A 19,314-nucleotide genomic window follows, 5' to 3' on the forward strand; every position below is an offset into this window, starting at 1 on the left:
TAATCTTGGTGAGACCGATTACACAAACTCGGTGAGACCGAATTTGGTAATTAGCTAACCAGAGAGTTGGTCAGGCAAACTCGGTGGGACTGATTTGCTCTTTCGGTGAGACCGAGTGGAACTCGGTGAGACCGAAAAGTTACAAAGGGGAAACACTGAGTTTACATTGCAATCTCGGTGGGACCGAGAATATTGCAATAGGTAACCGAGAGTTTGCAATCCCATCTCGGCGAGACCGAGATCCTTATCGGTAGAACCGAATTGCTAGGGTTTGGTAGTGGCTAATGACAAGTGAAACTCAGTGGCGCCGGATGGGAAGAATCGGTGGGACCGAGTTTGACTTACGATTTAGGTCAAATGTGGATATGGGAAAGTAGTTGAGGGTTTTGGAGCATATCATTAAGCACATGAAGCAAGAGGCTCATTAAGCAACACCTCATCCCTCCTTGATAGTATTGGCTTTTCCTATGGACTCAATGTGATCTTGGATCACTAAAATATAAAATGAAGAGTCTTGAGCTTGAAGCTTTAGCCAATCCTGTGTCCTTAGCATCTAAGGAGTTCCCAAAACTTTTAGTCCACGCCACTCCATTGTTGAACTTATCTGAAACATGCTAGATAGAAGTGTTAGTCCAACAAGAAATATGTTGTCATCAATTATCAAAACCACTTAGGGAGCACTTGTGCTTTCAATCTCCCCCTTTTTGGTAATTGATGGCAACATACATCAAAGCTTTAGATAAAGATATAAAGAACAGCAAGTAAAGCTTTGGAAGAACATGTAGCAAGCATAGGCTCCCCCTACATGTATGCACTCATGTAAATATGAAATATAGAGGCATGTGAGAGCATAACCATGATAGAGTAGGCATCTCTCCTCTTGAACATCAAGCATCTGGGATCCTTGAGTATTTTTCTCTCCCTGTAGATCTCTCTCTCCCCCTTAACAACATCTGGGATCCTTGAGATTTTCTCTCCCTGGAGATCTCTCTCTCCCCCTTAACAACATCTGGGATCCTTGAGATTTTCTCTCCCCCTTAATACTTTTTCTCTCTTGGTGTGATCTCTCTTTCCTACAAGCTTTGATGTGATCTCTCTCTCCCCCTTTGACATCAATTTCCAAGAAGGTTTTTCCTGGAATCCGTCGAATAGGTTTGGTCCTTGAGATTCAGCACAAAGCAGAGTATAAAATTGTGATGCTTGTGGAGGACACGATTCATTGAGTGGAGCTGGATCAGAAGAAATGTAGAACAAGTGGCAAACTGTTTTTCTGATTGTAAAGTCGGTGGCACTGAGTGGCACATTTCGGTGGTACCGAAAAGATTCGGTTGGACCGAAATTTGCAAGTCGGTGAAACCGAGTTTACACAGAGAAAAACACTTGTCTCCTCAGCTCACTAGTCAAGTAAGATCTCACAAAGATTTGCAATGAATTAGCTGAAGGATTTGCAAGGAATTTGATGCAGAAATATGCAGAACAAGAACAAAAAAGAAAAAAAGTGAAAGTTTCTAGATGAAGTTTTTTTTGTTTTTGTTTGAGAGAGAAGGAAACAAATATGCAAGGAACAAATGCAATAACTCAGAAAAGGGACATAAGAGAACTTCATCTAGAATTGGGCGGTGACATAGTCACCTATGTTAGAGTATATTGACTTAGGAGTCAAGTGAGGACACTTGATCATAGGTCATACTCATCGTTTAAGCTCAAAATGGGGTTACCATTTTTCGTTTAAGCATCTTGATGTATTCACATCTTGTTGAGTTGATTTGTCTCATGTCTTGGAGTAAAGCTTCTCTAAGATGGAATAACATACCTTGGGTGGTGGTGTGGTTCTTGCTCATGTAGTTGAACTTGTGTGGGTGCTCAAGGTTGATGTAGCTCATCAAGAGTTGGGAGCACCACTTGGAGTTTGAGTTCATCTACCTACATGGGTTAGTTCTTGCAAGGAAGAGCACTTGTGTATCCAAAAATGACAATCATGACGCTCAACATAGAATTTGTCAAAGGATATGTTTGAATGGTTTTGTGCTTCCTTCTCTTCAACCACCATTGTGTAGAGTCTTGGTGATATAGAGATTTCTCAAGATGTGAGTGAGTCGCAATCTCATGGAATTAGATTCAACCAAGCACCTACATGGGTTAGACAACATGCAAGGTACAGATATATCCAAGACATAAGATAGTTATCATAAGAGATATATCATGGATTAGTCATAAGCTCATGTCTTGCATGTAGCCAATGGAGTTTCTACTCCAAGTTCGAAGCGTCAATGATGTTCAATTCTCCTCTCAACCTGCAAAACACTTTCTCATCAAGCGGTTTAGTGAATATATCCGCTAATTGTTTATCGGTGCGAACATGCTTAAGATTGATGTCACCCTTAGCAACATGATCTCGAATGAAATGATGACGAACTTCAATATGCTTAGTTCGAGAATGTTGTACAGGATTATGACCAATTTTGATAGCACTTTCATTGTCACAAAGCAGTGGAACATGTTTCACATAAATCCCATAATCTTTAAGAGTTTGGGTCATCCAAAGTAATTGAGCACAACATGAACCAGCGGCAATGTATTCCGCTTCGGCGGTGGATAAGGATACCGAGTTTTGTTTCTTGGAAGACCAAGACACAAGAGATCTACCAAGAAATTGACAAGTACCCGAAGTGGACTTTCTAACAACCTTGTCTCCGGCATAATTCGAGTCGGAATAGCCAACGAGATCAAAGGAAGACCTCTTAGGATACCAAATGCCAAAATTTGGTGTATGGATTAAATATCTCACTATCCTTTTCACAGCCTTAAGATGACAATCTTTAGGAGCAGCTTGATATCGTGCACACATGCACACACTTAGCATAATATCGGGACGTGAAGCACATAGATATAACAATGAACCAATCATAGAGCGATAAACCTTTTGATCAACAGGTTCACCATCTTTGGTCAAATCATTATGTCCACTAGTAGGCATGGGTGTAGACATACCTTTGCATTCTTGCATATTGAACTTCTTGAATAAGTCCTTGGTGTACTTTGTTTGAGAGACAAATGTACCTTCCTTAGTTTGCTTGATTTGCAATCCAAGAAAGAATTTGAGTCACTCATCATGGACATCTCAAACTTCTCTGACATTAGCTTTCCAAACTTTTCACTAAAGAGAGGGTTAGTTGAACCAAATATAATGTCATCAACATAAATTTGGCATACAAATAGTTCTCCATTAACCTTTTTAGTAAAAAGAGTAGAATCAATTTTACCAATTTCAAAACCACTTGTAGTAAGGAACTTGGTCAAGCATTTATACCATGCTCTAGGAGCTTGTTTAAGACCATAAAGAGCTTTGTGAAGTTTGTAAACATGATTAGGTTTCTTAGGATTGACAAAGCCGGGAGGTTGTTTGACATAAACTTCCTCCTCTATTTCTCCATTTAGAAAAGCACTTTTAATGTCCATTTGGTACAAGGTGATATTATGGTGATTAGCATAGGCAAGTAAGATGCGAATGGACTCAAGTCTAGCAACGGGAGCATATGTCTCACCATAGTACATACCTTCGACTTGTGTGTATCCTTGGGCGACGAGACGTGCTTTGTTGCGGACCACTTGTCCATCTTCATCTTGCTTGTTTCGAAACACCCATTTGGTAACAATGATGTTGTGGTTGTTGTCGGGCTTCTCAACCAATGTCCAAACTTGGTTTCTCTCAAAATTATGTAGCTCTTCATGCATAGCGTTTATCCAATCCGGATCTTCCAATGCTTCTTCAACCTTCATTGGTTCAATGCTAGAGATGAATGAATAGTTTTCACAAAAGTTAGCTAAACGAGTTTTTGAGTGAGTGATTCTCCCGGTTTGTATATCATTGAGGATTTGCTCGACGGGATGATCTTTGGCAATTCTTGCTCGAACTCGTGAGAGCTTTTGCTTGGGTCTTTGTTGAGCATCTTCTTCATCTTGTTCTTCTTCTTGGCCTTCTTAATTGTTGACGTCGTCGTTCTCTTGTCGTGGTGGAGAAGGAGGTTGTTGATGTTCATCTTGACGTACTTCCTCGTTTTCTTCATCTTGGTGTGGCCCACTTGTGGATGCTTCCGTGTTGAATCTTGGTTCACCTTGTCGTGAAGTAGAAGCTTCCACTTGGACGGATGAAGTACTCTCCTTCACCTCTGTTGGACGAATTTTGCGAATGGACAAGTCTCGAATTGCTTCTGAAGGATCTTTGTCTCCTACATCAATTGGCAGTTGCTCTACTTGCGAGCCATTAGATTCATCAAACTTCACATCTACCGTCTCTTCAACCTTTCGGGTGAAATTGTTGTAGACACGGTAAGTGTGAGAGTTTGATCCATAACCAAGTAGAAAACCTTCATGAGATTTACGAGCAAACTTTGAACGGCGATGCTTATCAACAATGTAGCACTTTGAGCCGAATACTCGAAAGTATCCAACTTGAGGGTTGTTACCGGTGAGGAGCTCGTATGCCGTCTTGCCGAGTAGCTTGTGAAGATATAAGCGATTTGTTGCATGACAAGCTGTCTCGACCGCTTCTGCCCAAAAGTGCTTTGAAATTTGGAACCGTCGCCAAGTGAGTGTGGGAGATAGGGGGGTCCTTCCCGCACAACCCAGAAATCGTCGGGGATAGGCCCTCCTGGGACTCAGGCTGGGGCCGTGTGCGAACGGGCGAGGCATTGAAACCCAATCATTTCCGTAGGTATGTACATCCCACACGGTAATCCGAGAAAATCATTTCCATAGGTATGTACATCCCATACGGTGAATCCCAGAAAAACATTTTTGTTCGTATGTATATCACACACAGTCAATCCAAGGAATACATTTCCGTTCTTATGTACATCCCACACAGTCAATCTAGGGAAAATGTCTCCGTTCGTACGTACACCCCACACAGTTTTATGTGTAGGCTCATGTGTGAAAGGTGTAACTATCACACACGGTCTGCCTTGGTTAAATGTTTGCTTTTATCAACTATATCACATGCAATTTGATGAAGAAAACTATGTGTCATTGGGCTATCCATCGCAAGCTCTTTTACTGCTAGAACCGTTTGGAAAGGTCCATGACACATTTAGCAGGTTTATTAGTTTACAATTAATAATTCTAGTATTACGCAAATTCACATTTCATATCGAACAACTGTTTGCCAATTTCATATCAGGCACATAAATATATTATAACATCACAGTACGCTAGCTACATGAAAACAACACGGTACAACATATAGCTAGTTCAACTTCGTAAGAACAATATATTCATTTCTCCAATCAAGATCATCCAGGCTCGTCTTATCCACCTCTCGTTTCAGTTCAGTAAGAACCTGTTTTGCACGGGCCAACTGGGAAAGTGCCTCCTCCTTTGCCAACACCATCTTAGCAAAGTATGATTTAAAAAAATCTGAGCTCATTCTCCACATTCAACTTTTTATCCCGCATCTTCAAATATTCTTCAGCGTTGACAACAGTTTATCTAAGCCTACGTATGTTCTCTTCCTCATACATGCTCCAGAGCTTCGCTAGGCACATCTTCAAAGACTGTGGCCACTCTTAATCAACCCAGTCCAAGTAAGAATACTTCTATTCATCCTATAATATTTAAAACTAGATCAGTAACAATTGTAGGGGAAATAGGTTTATAGCAACATAGAAAATCACCAATGCTTATTTTGAAAAATTGAAGAAACATGTTAATTATGACATGTCTTCTCAAAAAGATCAATGTGCAAATGAAATAATTGGTACTGGGATAACAACCAAATTCTGGAACATAAGAAGCTATAATTAACTACAACGACGCTACAAGTTCTTACTCATGTGCAATAAGTAACAAATTGAACATTTTATGAGGAAGGTAAATATAACTGCAACAACATAGCGACAGTGTTTGGATGACATCAAATTGGTACTAACAGGTGTGTACATGCACAAATTTAGTTACACAGAACTAATAGCACTAAGGCCGTCCACTATGTATGCCAAAACTGGGGTAAAGACAATTGTTGCTACATCTCGCACCGGTGCCCTACACTGGCGAGCCGATGCAGCGGAAAAAAATCAGGGACCCGGACTCAGGAGCACGTAATTGCTCTGATGCCTAGTTCCTTCGTGCCATAAAGATTTAGTATTTTACTACTTGGCTGCTCGGATGTGTGGACCGAAGTTGGCTACACAAACTGCTGAAGTGGTGCCAAATAATTTTCTAATGGCACCGCTGATGAGATGGCAACAATTTTAGATACTAGGTACAAACTGTGACACTGTCTTAGGATATGTTTGGTTGAAGGTGTGGTATGAATGGTTTATGACCATGACAGTGTCTGAATCATATCTAACAAATGATTAGTAACAACAAAAGAGGGTCTAACCTTCTCTGCACATGCCAGAAACTTCCTCCCACTGTCCATAGAATCAAACGCAACTAGCTTCACGCATGGAGATTGATGGTGACAACGAGCAGATAGATCTTCAGCCACCCCGCTCCATTCGTTGCCACTGATGGTCCTAGGGAGCTACAAGAGGAAGAAATGACTCAAATCAACCGCCGGGTAAAAATCCTTCATTCCAAGTCATAGCTCGAGAGAGAGAAGAGAGGCATACCCAGGTGGTGAAGGAGTCGTCGTCGGAGGAGGAACCGCTGGAGAGGTCTTTGAAGAAGACCATGGCGACCGCGCGGTAGGATGCGAGACGGCGAGAGACGGGAAGCGGCTGTAGCTTAGCAAGGACGGAAGGAGGAAACAGGGGAAATGTGACTTGTGGTCGGGGAGAAAAGGGGGTGGGGAAGGAAGGAAGGGGGCGGAGTTAGATATTTTGCTGGTAGGACAAATTTTCGGAAATGTGGAGGGAAACTTTGCGCGCGGCGCCGCCGGACCTTTCACTTTCAATGATTGTGTGAATCGCAAACGATTCTTCTGCTTTACGTGCATGGGATGAGTTTGATAATTCAAATTTTGGTGGAAATTTCCCCGGGTACGTCATTGCATAATTTAACATCGCTTGCTAATTTGGGCACACAAAAGAGCGTACAGCAGATAGACCACACTTACTGAATCAAGCAATTTTAGTAATTAAACAGAGCCAGTTGACCTAAACATTGCTCTAACAAAAGACCAGCATTAAAAACAAAGACTAAGTACGCATAATTTTAACAAATCCGCCTCCGCGCCGGCCTATGCATCGCTGGTGTGAGATGAGACATTGATGACTTGTCCTGGCGACATGCCGCCATTGGTGGACTCCGCGTCCCCCCTGCGGAAGTCGACTGTGTCCTCGTCCTCGATGCCGCCCTCAAGGTTGTTGTACTCGTAGTAGTGGTTGTGCCAGAGCTCGCGTTGGTACTCCACCGCTGATTCCTAAACGGACATACTCTTCTCTACCTCGACCTCGGCCATGCGCATATCCTCCTCCCGGCGCTCCTCGATCTCCGCCGCCTCCTGCATCTCTAGCTCCCGCTTAGCGACCTCATGAGGAAGCAGGTGCTCCATGGCCACCGCCGCCTTTTTAGACATGGGTTCCATGTTGGAGTCTGAGGTGGACTGGAATATCTTGGCATGTGCATCCTCGATCTTGGCGTGGATGGCCTCGACCCGGGCCAGGGCGACATCGGCGGCACGGAGGGCAGCTCGAGCGCTCTCGTCGTTTGCAGCCGCCGTCGCAGCAACAGCTGCAGCCGTCTCGACTGTTGCAGCTGCCCCATCGGCTACCGCAGACGCCCTCTCGGCGGAAGCGGCCACGCTCAATGCGGATGCGGTGGCACTCTCGGTGTAGGCGGCCGCGCTCTCGGCGCAGGCGGCGGCTTTGGGGGGGGGACGCGGCCATCATACGGGCCTTCACGAAGCGTTTCCACAGCGTCATCTTTGCAAGAAGGGCTGCGGGAACGGGGATCAGGATTCGTGGATTCGGGGGTTGCCGGCACTGGAGCAGACGAGCCGGCAAAGCTTAAGGAGGGAGACTTAAATAGACCCAGATATTTTTGTCACAAACGATTCCTAGAAAATAACTGTGTGTGATGGTGTAGATATTTTTTATTAGCTCTGAAAGACAAAATTGGAGTGAACTGGCAACGGATGGAGTTTTAAATGAAGGAGAAATTTTGTAGTACTAATACAACTGTCATGTCAAAATTTGGAAAATTTCAGGGGTCATTTGACCTTTTAAGACATTTAAGTGATTTTCTAGCCATTTAAAGACCATAATTGAAATTTGAACTACATGTACATGCAACAGCTAACCATAACGGTTTGAAAACTCATATTTTGTGTACTTGTGTGCGATTTAATTCCATGTGCAGTAAATTGGAAGGAATTTTCAAATATATTGGTCTCACGGCTATGACACAATTAAGCATGGAGTGACATGGCATTTTAATTCCAAAAAATAAAAAAATCAGAAACACATGAAACCTTGGTTGATGTAATGTCATGCCACCAAGATGACGTGGTTAAAAAAAATTGGCATGTTTGACAAAAGTTTGGACACACATCCCTCACAAACCGGAGCAACTCAGTAGAAGGCTCATGGTTCTGAGAGGGAACCATGCATGTTTGATGACAAACAGGAGATAGCTTCCTCTTACGGCCTTCAATTTTTTTTCTACATCTAACATGCACTACTACAACCGTAATGCGAATTTTTTGAAAATTCTAGGGGTCATTTGACTTTGAAAGACATTCAAGTGATTTCTGGCCATTTAATGACCTTAATTCAAATTTTAAGTACATCTACATGCAACGCCTAACCAAAACGTTTGAAAAAAAAATCATATTTGTGTACTTGTGTGCGAGTTAATTCCATGTGCAGTAAACTAGAAGGAATTTTCAAACATATTTGTCTCACGACATGGACACATGCATACGTATGCATGGAGTAACATGACATTTTAATTCCAAAAAAATCAGGAACACATGAAACCTTGGTTGATGTAATGTCATGCCACCAAGATGATGTGGTAAAGAAATTAGCATGTTTGACGAAAGTTTGGACACACGCCCCTCACAAACCGAAGCAACTCACTAGAAGGCACATGGTTCCGAGAGGGAACAATGCATGTTTGATGAAGAATGGGAGATAGCTTCCTCTTACGGCCTTCAATTTTTTTTCTACGTCTAGCGTGCACTACTACAACTGTAATCTGAAATTTTGGAAAACTGTAGGGTCCATTTGACCTTTTAAAGACATTTAAGTGATTTTCTAACCATTTAAAGACCGTAATTCAAATTTGAACTACATCTACATGCAATGCCTAACCAAAACGATTTGAAATCATATTTGTGTACTTGTGTGCGAGTTAATTCCATGTGCAGTAAATTGGAATGAATTTTCAAACATATTGGTCTCACGACATGGACACATGCATAGGTATGCATGGAGTGACATGGCATTTTAATTCCAAAAAGTACAAAAATGATCAGAAAAACATGAAACGTTGGTTGATGTAATTTCATGCCACCAAGATGATGTGGTACAGAAATTGGCATGTTTGACGAAAGTTTGGACACACACCCCTCACAAACCGGAGCAACTCACTAGAAGGTTCGTGGTTCCGAGAGGGAACAATGCATGTTTGATGATGAATGGGAGATAGCTTCCTCTTACGGCCTCCAATTTTTTTCTACATTTAACATGCACTAATACAATTGTCATGTGAAAATTTGGAAAATTTCAGGGATCATTTGACCTTTTAAAGACATTTTAGTGATTTTCTAACCATTTAATGACCATAATTCAAATTCAAACTACATCTACATGCAATGCCTAACCAAAACGGTTTGAAAAATCATATTTTTGTGTACTTGTGTGCGAGTTAATTCCATGTGCAGTAAATTAGAAGGAATTTTCAAACATGGAGTGCCATGGCATTTTAATTCCGAAAATTAAAAAATGATCAGAAAAACACGAAACCTTGCTTGATTTCATGTCATGCCACCAAGATGATGTGGTAAAAAAATTGGCATGTTTGATGAAAGTTTGGACACACAGCCCTCACAAACCGGAGCAACTCACTAGAAGGTTCGTGTTTTCGAGAGGGAACAATGCGTGTTTGATGACTAACAGGAGATAGCTTCCTCTTACGACCTTCAATTTTTTTCTATGTTTAGAGTGCACTAATACAATTGTTATGTGAAATTTTGGAAAATTGCAGGGGTCATTTGACCTTTTAAAGACATTTTAGTGATTTTCTAACCATTTAATGACTATAATTCAAATTTGAACTACATCCACATGCAACGCCTAACCATAACGGTTTGAAAAGTCATATTTTTGTGTACTTGTGTGTGAGTTAAAAAATCATCAAACGATGTAAATATCTGGTGTTCAAAAAAGAAAATTTAAAGATCTGGCAAGACAACCGGTCCCCACATGATTGTCACTCTATCTCACGGCTCGAGGTTCGGTAGGTGAGTGGCGGGGATCATTAGTCAGACATTGTTCTGCATTGGAAACCGTCAGCTATTGTGTTCACACACGGATTTTGGCTATTATGTTCACCTATAGATTTTGCTGCGGGAATCGTGTGTAATACAAACTACAGTACTCGTAAATTCCAGCGACCGACATGTGTACAGCCCCCGTCGATCTAGATTCCGGCCGCCAATAAATACTACCTCGCTCACGTCGTCCCGCCTGCATTCTCATCTACATCCTCCCCTTGCTCGCCCCCCCTCTCTCTCAAATCTCTGCCATGGCGGCGCCGGTCTGCCCATGCGCCGACGAGGAGTCGCCGCCCCCCGAGGAAGCTCACTCGATTAGCAGCGACAAGGACCCCTATGCGCCGCCAGACGAGGTTGCGCCGGACCCCCTAACTTTGGATTGGTTTTGGGGCCAGTACAATCTTTGTCTGTGGAAGTCGCTGCCACTGGATGAGAAACCAGGAAAGTGGTGTTCAAGGACTTGGCGAAGGAGGAAGCCAGGTACCAGGCGGCCTGTGAAGCCTGTGATGCCGCCTGGAAAAAGGAGGCGGTGGAGCTTTGGGGGCGGGCGTGTCGTCGTGCCGAGGAGGTGTACGAAGACAGGTACTTTGCGAGGAAGGTCATAGCCGCTGGGTGCCTCATCGCTGCGTGCAGGTGGGCCGATAAGCTCCAGCGTGCCATCGACAAGGAGCTTCGGTGGGCGCCCAACGAAATGGCAAAATGGGCCATGCGCGTCCGCCGGCAAGAGGCGGATCGGTACGTCAAGCGCTGCGAGGCGAAGGAGGCGGAGTACTGCCTCCGCACTGGGAAGACACTTCGCACCAGGGAGCTGTTGGCGAGGGGCTGCGGGAATACTGGCCCTAGGAGGGATTATTAGTTTTAGTATTGTTCATTTTCAATTTTATGCATTGTACCTAGTAGTTAAGTATCATCACGTATATGTTATGATATTATATATATATTCTGTGATGAACTAATGAACAATTAATATATTTATATATATATATATATATATTATAAATTCCATTTTCTATCTATTTTTGTATACTAATTTGAATCTAGATATTATCATCCACATATATAGAATGGAAAGCGTACAACACACATTGAAATAGAACATATAAGAATGGAAAACAGAGTACACACATTGAAATAGAGCAACAAGCAGAGCAATACTATGATTGCTGTGAATACATAGCTATCCATGTTGAAACGACTTTTCAAAATAAAACGTGTCCATGAGACCATGACCAATAGCTCTTGCCTACGGTAGCTCTTGGCTCTGCTCGAACTGGTGCAGGTGTTCGTCCAAGCGGTCGACACGCTCGCGGTACATCTAGAGCGTGATCTCGAGCTCCAATTTGGCCATTTCATCGGAGATCACCAGCTCGAGGATGCGATGTCCATGTTCCTCTACTGCGCCCAGGTGGACACCTGGGAAAAGGAGGTGGTCGATCCTACGGACCAGCGCGTTGGCATCCAGCGGGCCGCGGACAAGGCGAACAGTGGCACCCATGCGAATGGCGTGGCGGGCGTCCAGTGCAAGTACGACGCTTCCGGCCTCTGGTGCAAGTAATACGATGAGGTCCTCTGCCCACTCCTGGCGAGGAATGGGGGTACTGACGAGACGTGTACCCAGCTGCGACGTGATACATCTCCAACGTATGTGTAATTTTTGATTGTTCCATGCTATTATATTATCCATATTGGATGTTTTATATGCATTTATATGCTATTTTATATGATTTTTGGGACTAACCTATTAACCTAGATCCCAGTGCCAGTTTCTCTTTTTCCCTTCTTTTTGAGTATCGCAGAAAAGGAATATCAAACGGAGTCCAATTGACCTGAAAATTTACGGAGATCATTTTTGGACCAGAAGAAGCCCACGGAGCATCGGAGATGGACCAGAAGAGCCCCGATGCCACCACCAGGGTGGGGGGTGCGCCCTACCCCCCTGGGCGCGCCCCTACCTCGTGGCCACCTTGTGGACCCCCTAATTTGTTCCCGATGCCAACGCCTCTTATATACCCCCATACTTCCAGAAAATAACGTAGATCGGGAGTTCCGTCGCCGCAAGCCTCTGTAGCCACCAAAAACCAATCAGGACCCCATTCCAGCACCCTGCCGGAGGGGGAATCCATCAACGGTGGCCATCTTCATCATCCCGGCGCTCTCCATGACGAGGAGGGAGTAGTTCACCCTCGGGGCTGAGGGTATGTACCAGTAGCTATGTGTTTGATCTCTCTCTCTCTCTCTCGTTTTCTTGATTCGGCACGATCTTGATGTATCGCAAGCTTTGCTAGTATAGATGGATCTTATGATGTTTCTCCCCCCTACTCTCTCATTATGGATTGAGTTTTCCCTTTGAAGTTAACTTATCGGATTGAGTTTTTAAGGATTTGAGAACACTTGATGTATGTCTTGCATGTGCTTATCTGTGGTGACAATGGGATATTCACGTAATCCACTTGATGTATGTTTTGGTCATCAACTTGCAAGTTTCGTCACTTCATGAACTTATGTATATGGGTTGGCACATGTTTTCGTCTTGACTCTCCGGTAGAAACTTTGGGGCACTCTTTGAAATTCTTTGTGTTGGTTGAGTAGATGAATTTGAGATTGTGTGATGCATATCGTATAATCATATCCACGGATAGTTGAGGTGACATTGGAGTATCTAGGTGACGTTAGTGTTTTGGTTGATTTGTGTCTTAAGGTGTTATTCTAGTACAAACTCTAGGATAGATCGAACGGAAAGAATAGCTTCGTGTTATTTTACTACGTACTCTTGAATAGATCGATTAGAAAGGATAACTTTGAGGTGATTTCATACCCTACAATAATCTCTTTGTTTGTTCTCCGCTATTAGTGACTTTGGAGCGACTCTTTGTTGCATATTGAGGGATTGTTATATGATCCAATTATGTTATTATTGTTGAGAGAACTTGCACTAGTGAAAGTATGAACCCTAGGCCTTGTTTCCTAGCATTGCAATACCGTTTATTCTTACCTTTACCACTTGCTACCTTGCTGTTTTTATATTTTCAGATTAGAAAAACCTATATCTACCATCCATATTGCACTTGTATCACCATCTCTTCGCCGAACTAGTGCACCTACACAATTTACCATTATATTGGGTGTGTTGGGAACACAAGGGACTCTTTGTTATTTGGTTGCAGGGTTGCTTGAGAGAGACCATCTTCACCCTACGCCTCCCATGGATTGATAAACCTTAGGTCATCCACTTGTGGGAAATTTGCTACTGTCCTACAAACCTCTGCACTTGGAGGCCCAACAACGTCTACAATAAGAAGGTTGTGTAGTAGACATCAAGCTCTTTTTTGGAGCCGTTGCCGGGGAGGTCAGTGCTTGAAGGTATATCTTTAGATCTTGCAATCAAATCTTTTAGTTTCTTGTTTTATCACTAGTTTAGTCTATAAAAGAAAACTACAAAAATGTAATTAAGGTTGCCTCATATGCTTCATCTTTTTAATGTCTTTCGTGAAAATAAGGATTTCGATAATTGTGCCAAAGTGTTAGAAGAAGAATGTATTGAAATGTTTGGCACTAAATATTCGAATGATGAGCATGATTGCAATTTTGTTAGTACGAATTCTTTGAATATCCATGATGCTAATGATATGCAAAGCCACAAGCTTAGGGATGCTATGTTTGATGAAGATGATATTTTTTGTCCCCCAAGTTTTGATGAGCAAATTTATTATGATGAAAGCATCCCTCCTATCTATGATGGTTATTGTGATGACACGTATGCTATAAAGAATAATGTTATCCATGAAACTTGTCATCATGATTTTAAATTTCAATTGGATTATGCCTCACATGATAGTTAATTTTTTGAGTTTGCTCCCACTCCAATTCATGAGAAGAAATTTGCTTATGTGGAGAGTAATAAAAATTCTATGCTTGTAGATCATGAAAAGAATGATTTATGTGATGGTTATATCGTTAAGTTCATTAATGATGCTACTAAAAGTTATTATGAGAGAGGAACATATGCTTGTAGGAATTGCAATAATATCAAGTTTCCTCTCTATGTGCTTAAAATCTTGAAGTTTTGCTTGTTTTCCTTTCCTATGCTAGTTGATTCTTATTCCCATAAATTGTTTGCTCACAAAATCCCTATGCATATGAAGTGGGCTATACTTAAATGTGCTTGTCATATGCTTCATGATGCTCCCGTTATGTTTCAATTCTTATCTTTTATGTGAGCATCATTGAAATTATCATGCCTAGCTAGGGGCGTTAAACGTTAGCGCTTGTTGGGAGGCAACCCAATTTTATTTTTGTTCTTTACTTTGTTCCTGTTTAGAAATAAATAATTTATCTTGCCTCTATTGTAATTGTTTTTTTATGTTTTAATTAGTGTTTGTGCCAAGTAAAGCCTTTAGGATCTTCTTGGGTGGTTGTTGTTTGATCTTGCTGATAAAAACAGAAAGTATGCGCTCAGGAAAATAATTTTACTTTTTACCCGTGAGCGATAAAATACCAATTTCAACTGCAGTGGATCAACATACAAATTATTTAGGTCTTCCTAATTTTTCAGAATTTTTGGAGTTACAGAAGTATTCGGAACCTCCAGATTGCTACAGACTATTCTGTTCTTGATAGATTCTGTTTTCATTGTGTTGTTTGCTTATTTTGATGAATCTATGAGTAGTATCGGAGGGTATGAGCCATAGAGAGTTGGAATACAGTAGATATTACACCAATATGAATATAGAATGAGTTTACAACAATACCTAAGTGGTGATTTATTTTCTTATACTAACGGAGCTTACAAGTTTTCTGTTAAGTTTTGTGTTGTGAAGTTTTCAAGTTTTGGGTAAAGATTCGATGGACTATGGAATAAGGAGTGGCAAGAACCTAAGCTTGGGGATTCCCAAGGCACCCCAAGGTAATATTCAAGGACAACCAAGAGCCTAAGCTTGGGGATGCCCCGGATGGCATCCCCTCTTTTGTCTTCGATCATCGGTAACTTTACTTGAAGCTATATTTTTATTCACCACATGATATGTGTTTTGCATGGAGCGTCTTGTCTGATTTGAGTCTTTTCCTTTTAGTTTACCACAATTATCCTTGCTTTACACACCTTTTGAGAGAGACACACATGAATCAGAATTTATTAGAATACTCTATGTGCTTCACTTATATCTTCTGAGCTAGATAATTTTGCTCTAGTGCTTCACTTATATCTTTTTAGAGCACGGTGGTGGTTTTATTTCATAGAAATTATTGATCTCTAATGCTTCACTTATATTATTTTGGGATTCTTTTAGAAAAGCATGTTAATTTGCTTTGGTTATAAAATTAGTCCTCATATAATTGGCATTCAAGATGGGTATAATAAAAACTTTCATATAGAGTGCATTGAATAGTTTAATACTTGGTAATTCTTTTGAGATATAAAGATGGTAATATTAGAGTCGTGCTAGTTGAGTAATTGTGAAATTGATAAATACTTGTGTTAAGGTAGGAAAGTCCCGTAGCATGCACGTATTGTAACCGTTGTGTGCCAAATTTGAAGCATGAGGTGTTCTTTGAGTGCCTTCCTTGTGAGTGGCGGTCGGGGACAGGCGATGGTCTTTTCCTACCAATCTATCCATCTAGGAGCATGCGCGTAGTGCTTGGTTTTGATGACTTGTAGATTTTTGCAATAAGTATCTGAGTTCCTTGTGACTAATGTTGAGTTCATGGATTATACGCACTCTCACCCTTCCACCATTGCTAGCCTATCTTGTGCCGTGCAACTTCCGCCGGTACCATAAACCCATCATTTACCTTCCTCAAAACAGCCACCATACCTACCTATTATGGCATTTCCATAGCCATTCCAAGATATATTAACATCCAACTTTCCACCGTTCCATTTATTCTGACACGCTTCATCATAGTCATATTGCTTTGCATGATCATGTAGTTGACATTGTATTTGTGGCATGGCCACCATTGATAATTTTTATACATGTCACTCTTGATTCATTGCACATCCCGGGACAGCGCCGGAGGCATTCACATAGAGTCATACTTTGCTCTAAGTATCGAGTTGTAATTATTGAGTTGTAAGTAAATAAAAGTGTGATGATCTTCATTATTAGAGCATTGTCCCATGTTAGGAAAGGATGATGGACACTATGATTCCCCCACAAGTCAGGATGAGACTCCGAACGAAGAACAAAAAAGAGTCCATAAGAAAAGAAAGGAGAAGGCCCAAACAAACAAAATGAGAGGAAAAGACAGAAGGGGCAATGTTATTATCCTTTTTCCACACTTGTGCTTCAAATTAGCACCATCATCTTCATGATAGAGAGTTTCTTATGTTGTCACTTTCATATACTAGTGGGAATTTTTCATTACAGAACTTGGCTTGTATATTCCAATGATGGGCTTCCTCAAATTGCCCTAGGTCTTCGTGAGCAAGCAAGTTGGATGCACACCCACTTAGTTACTTTTGTTGAGCTTTCATACACTTATAGCTCTAGTGCATCCATATGGCAATCCCTACTCACTCACATTGATATCTATCGATGGGCATCTCCATAGCCCATTGATATGCCTAGGTGATGTGAGACTATCTTCCTCCTTTCTGTCTTCTCCACAACCAACATTCTATTCCACCTATAGTGTTATGTCCATGGCTCGCGCTCATATATTGCGTGAAAGTTGAAAAAGTTTGAAAAGGCTAAGTATGAAACAATTTCTTGGCTTGTCATCGGGGTTGTGCATGATGGGAGCATTTTTGTGACAGAAATGAAGCATGGCCAAACTATATGATTTTGTAGGGATGAGCTTTCTTTGGCTATGTTATTTTGAGAAGACATAATTGCTTGGTTAGTATGCTTGAAGTATTATTATCTTTATGTCAATATTAAACTTTTGTCTTGAATCTTTTGGATCTGAATATTCATGCCACACTAAAGAAAATTACATTGAAATTATATTAGGTAGCATTTGACATCAAAAATTCTGTTTGGATGCTTGATACGTCTCCAATGTATCTATAATTTTTGATTGTTCCATGCTATTATATTATCCATCTTGGATGTTTTATATGCATTTATATGCTATTTTTTATGATTTTTGGGACAAACCTATTAACCTAGAGCCCAGTGCTAGTTTCTGTTTTTTCCTTGTTTTTGAGTATCGCAGAAAAGGAATTTCAAACGGAGTCCAATTGACCTGAAAATTTATGTTCATTTTTGGACCAGAAGAAGCCCACGAAGCTTCAGAGATGGACCAGAAGAGTCCCGAGGCCACTGTCGGTGTCAAAACCGGCGGATCTCGGGAAGGGGGTCCCAAACTATGCATCTAAGGTTGATGGTAACAGGATACAGGGGACACGATGTTTACCCAGGTTCGGTCCCTCTCTATGGAGGTAATACCCTACTTTCTGCTTGATTCATATTGATGAATATGAGTATTACAAGAGTTGATCTACCACGAGATCGTAATGGCTAAACCCTAGAAGTCTAGCCTGTATGAATAAGGTATTGAGTATATCTATCCAGACTAAGTCCTCTGGTTTATATAGACACCGGGAGGATCTAGGGTTACACAAGGTCGGTTACAAAGAAGGGAATTTACATATTCCGTTGCCAAGCTTGCCTTCGACGCCAATGAGAGTCCCATCCGGACATGGGTGTAGTCTTCAGTCTTCGTATCTTCACAGCCCATCAGTCCGGCCCACAGATAATAGGCCGGACGCCTGAGGACCACTTAGTCCAGGACTCCCTCAGTAGCCCCTGAACCTGGCTTTAATGACAAGGTATCCGGCGCATAGTGCTGTCTACGGCATTGCAAGGCGGGTTCCTCCTTCCGAACTCCCGAATAGTCTCTAGACGAGTTGATCGTGTCCGGTCCTATAACACACACCGCACACAACCGCAGAGAGAATATAATAACACATGAGTCCAATCTGCTGACAACTTTAGTAATGTGACGTCACGCCTGCCTGGTCATAGTTTCGAACCGTTTTTTACCCCCACGTTTTGAGACGCGGTTGTCATTGGCACGTCTTGTCAAAGCAGAGATCGTGTCCCCTTATTATGGGATTTTCATCAATACAAGTGTGGGTAACCCAACCGTCCTGCGAGAAAGATTCCTTAGGAATAGGTAGGTTCTTAGGCATAGGAGGAGGCTTTCAATACTAGAGGTGTATATAAAGGAGCCAAGGGCCGTCCTTTTATGCAAAACCTCTCCTAAGCCTCCCCAACCCTGAGTTCCAGCACCCAAGGTTCGACTCCATTGCTTTCAGCCTTCCCATCATGTCCGGATCCAGCTGCCAAGGCCGATGGGTGGCTTCCTCCGTTACAGAGGAGGATATCACAAAGCTTCTGGCGGCCAGATACCTGACCGTAGAGATCCACCACTGGCTTCCAGCTCAAGGAAAAGTTATCCCGACTCCCAAATCCGGCGAGAGGGTGGTATTCGTCTCCCACTTCCTCCGGGGCTTAGGGTTTTCTCTTCACCCCTTTGTCTGAGGGCTAATGTTTTATCACGGACTAGATTTTCATGATCTTGCACCGGACTCTATCCTCCATGTCTCGGCATTTATCATTACATGCGAGGCCTTCCTTCGAATCCCACCACACTTCGTCTTATGGCTCAAAACCTTTAGTGTAAAGCCGAAGGTAGTCGACGGGGAACAGGCGGAGTGCGGCAGTGCTACAATCAGCCAACTCGCCAACACTCCCTCACCAAAAGGTTCTTTTTCCGAGGCTTCCAATTACTGGCAGCTGGAGTGGTTTTATATCATAGAGCCCCGCAGTCCTAAATGGGTATCTGCCCCCACCTTCCGTCCTGGCCCACCCTTACGGCTAGTGTCATGGGTCAACAAGGGGCTAGACTGGGGATTAGTGGATGAA

This window comes from Triticum urartu, chromosome 1A, assembly GCF_056163025.1.
Source record: "Triticum urartu cultivar PI428250 chromosome 1A, HENAU_Tu73, whole genome shotgun sequence".
NCBI lineage: Eukaryota > Viridiplantae > Streptophyta > Magnoliopsida > Poales > Poaceae > Triticum > Triticum urartu.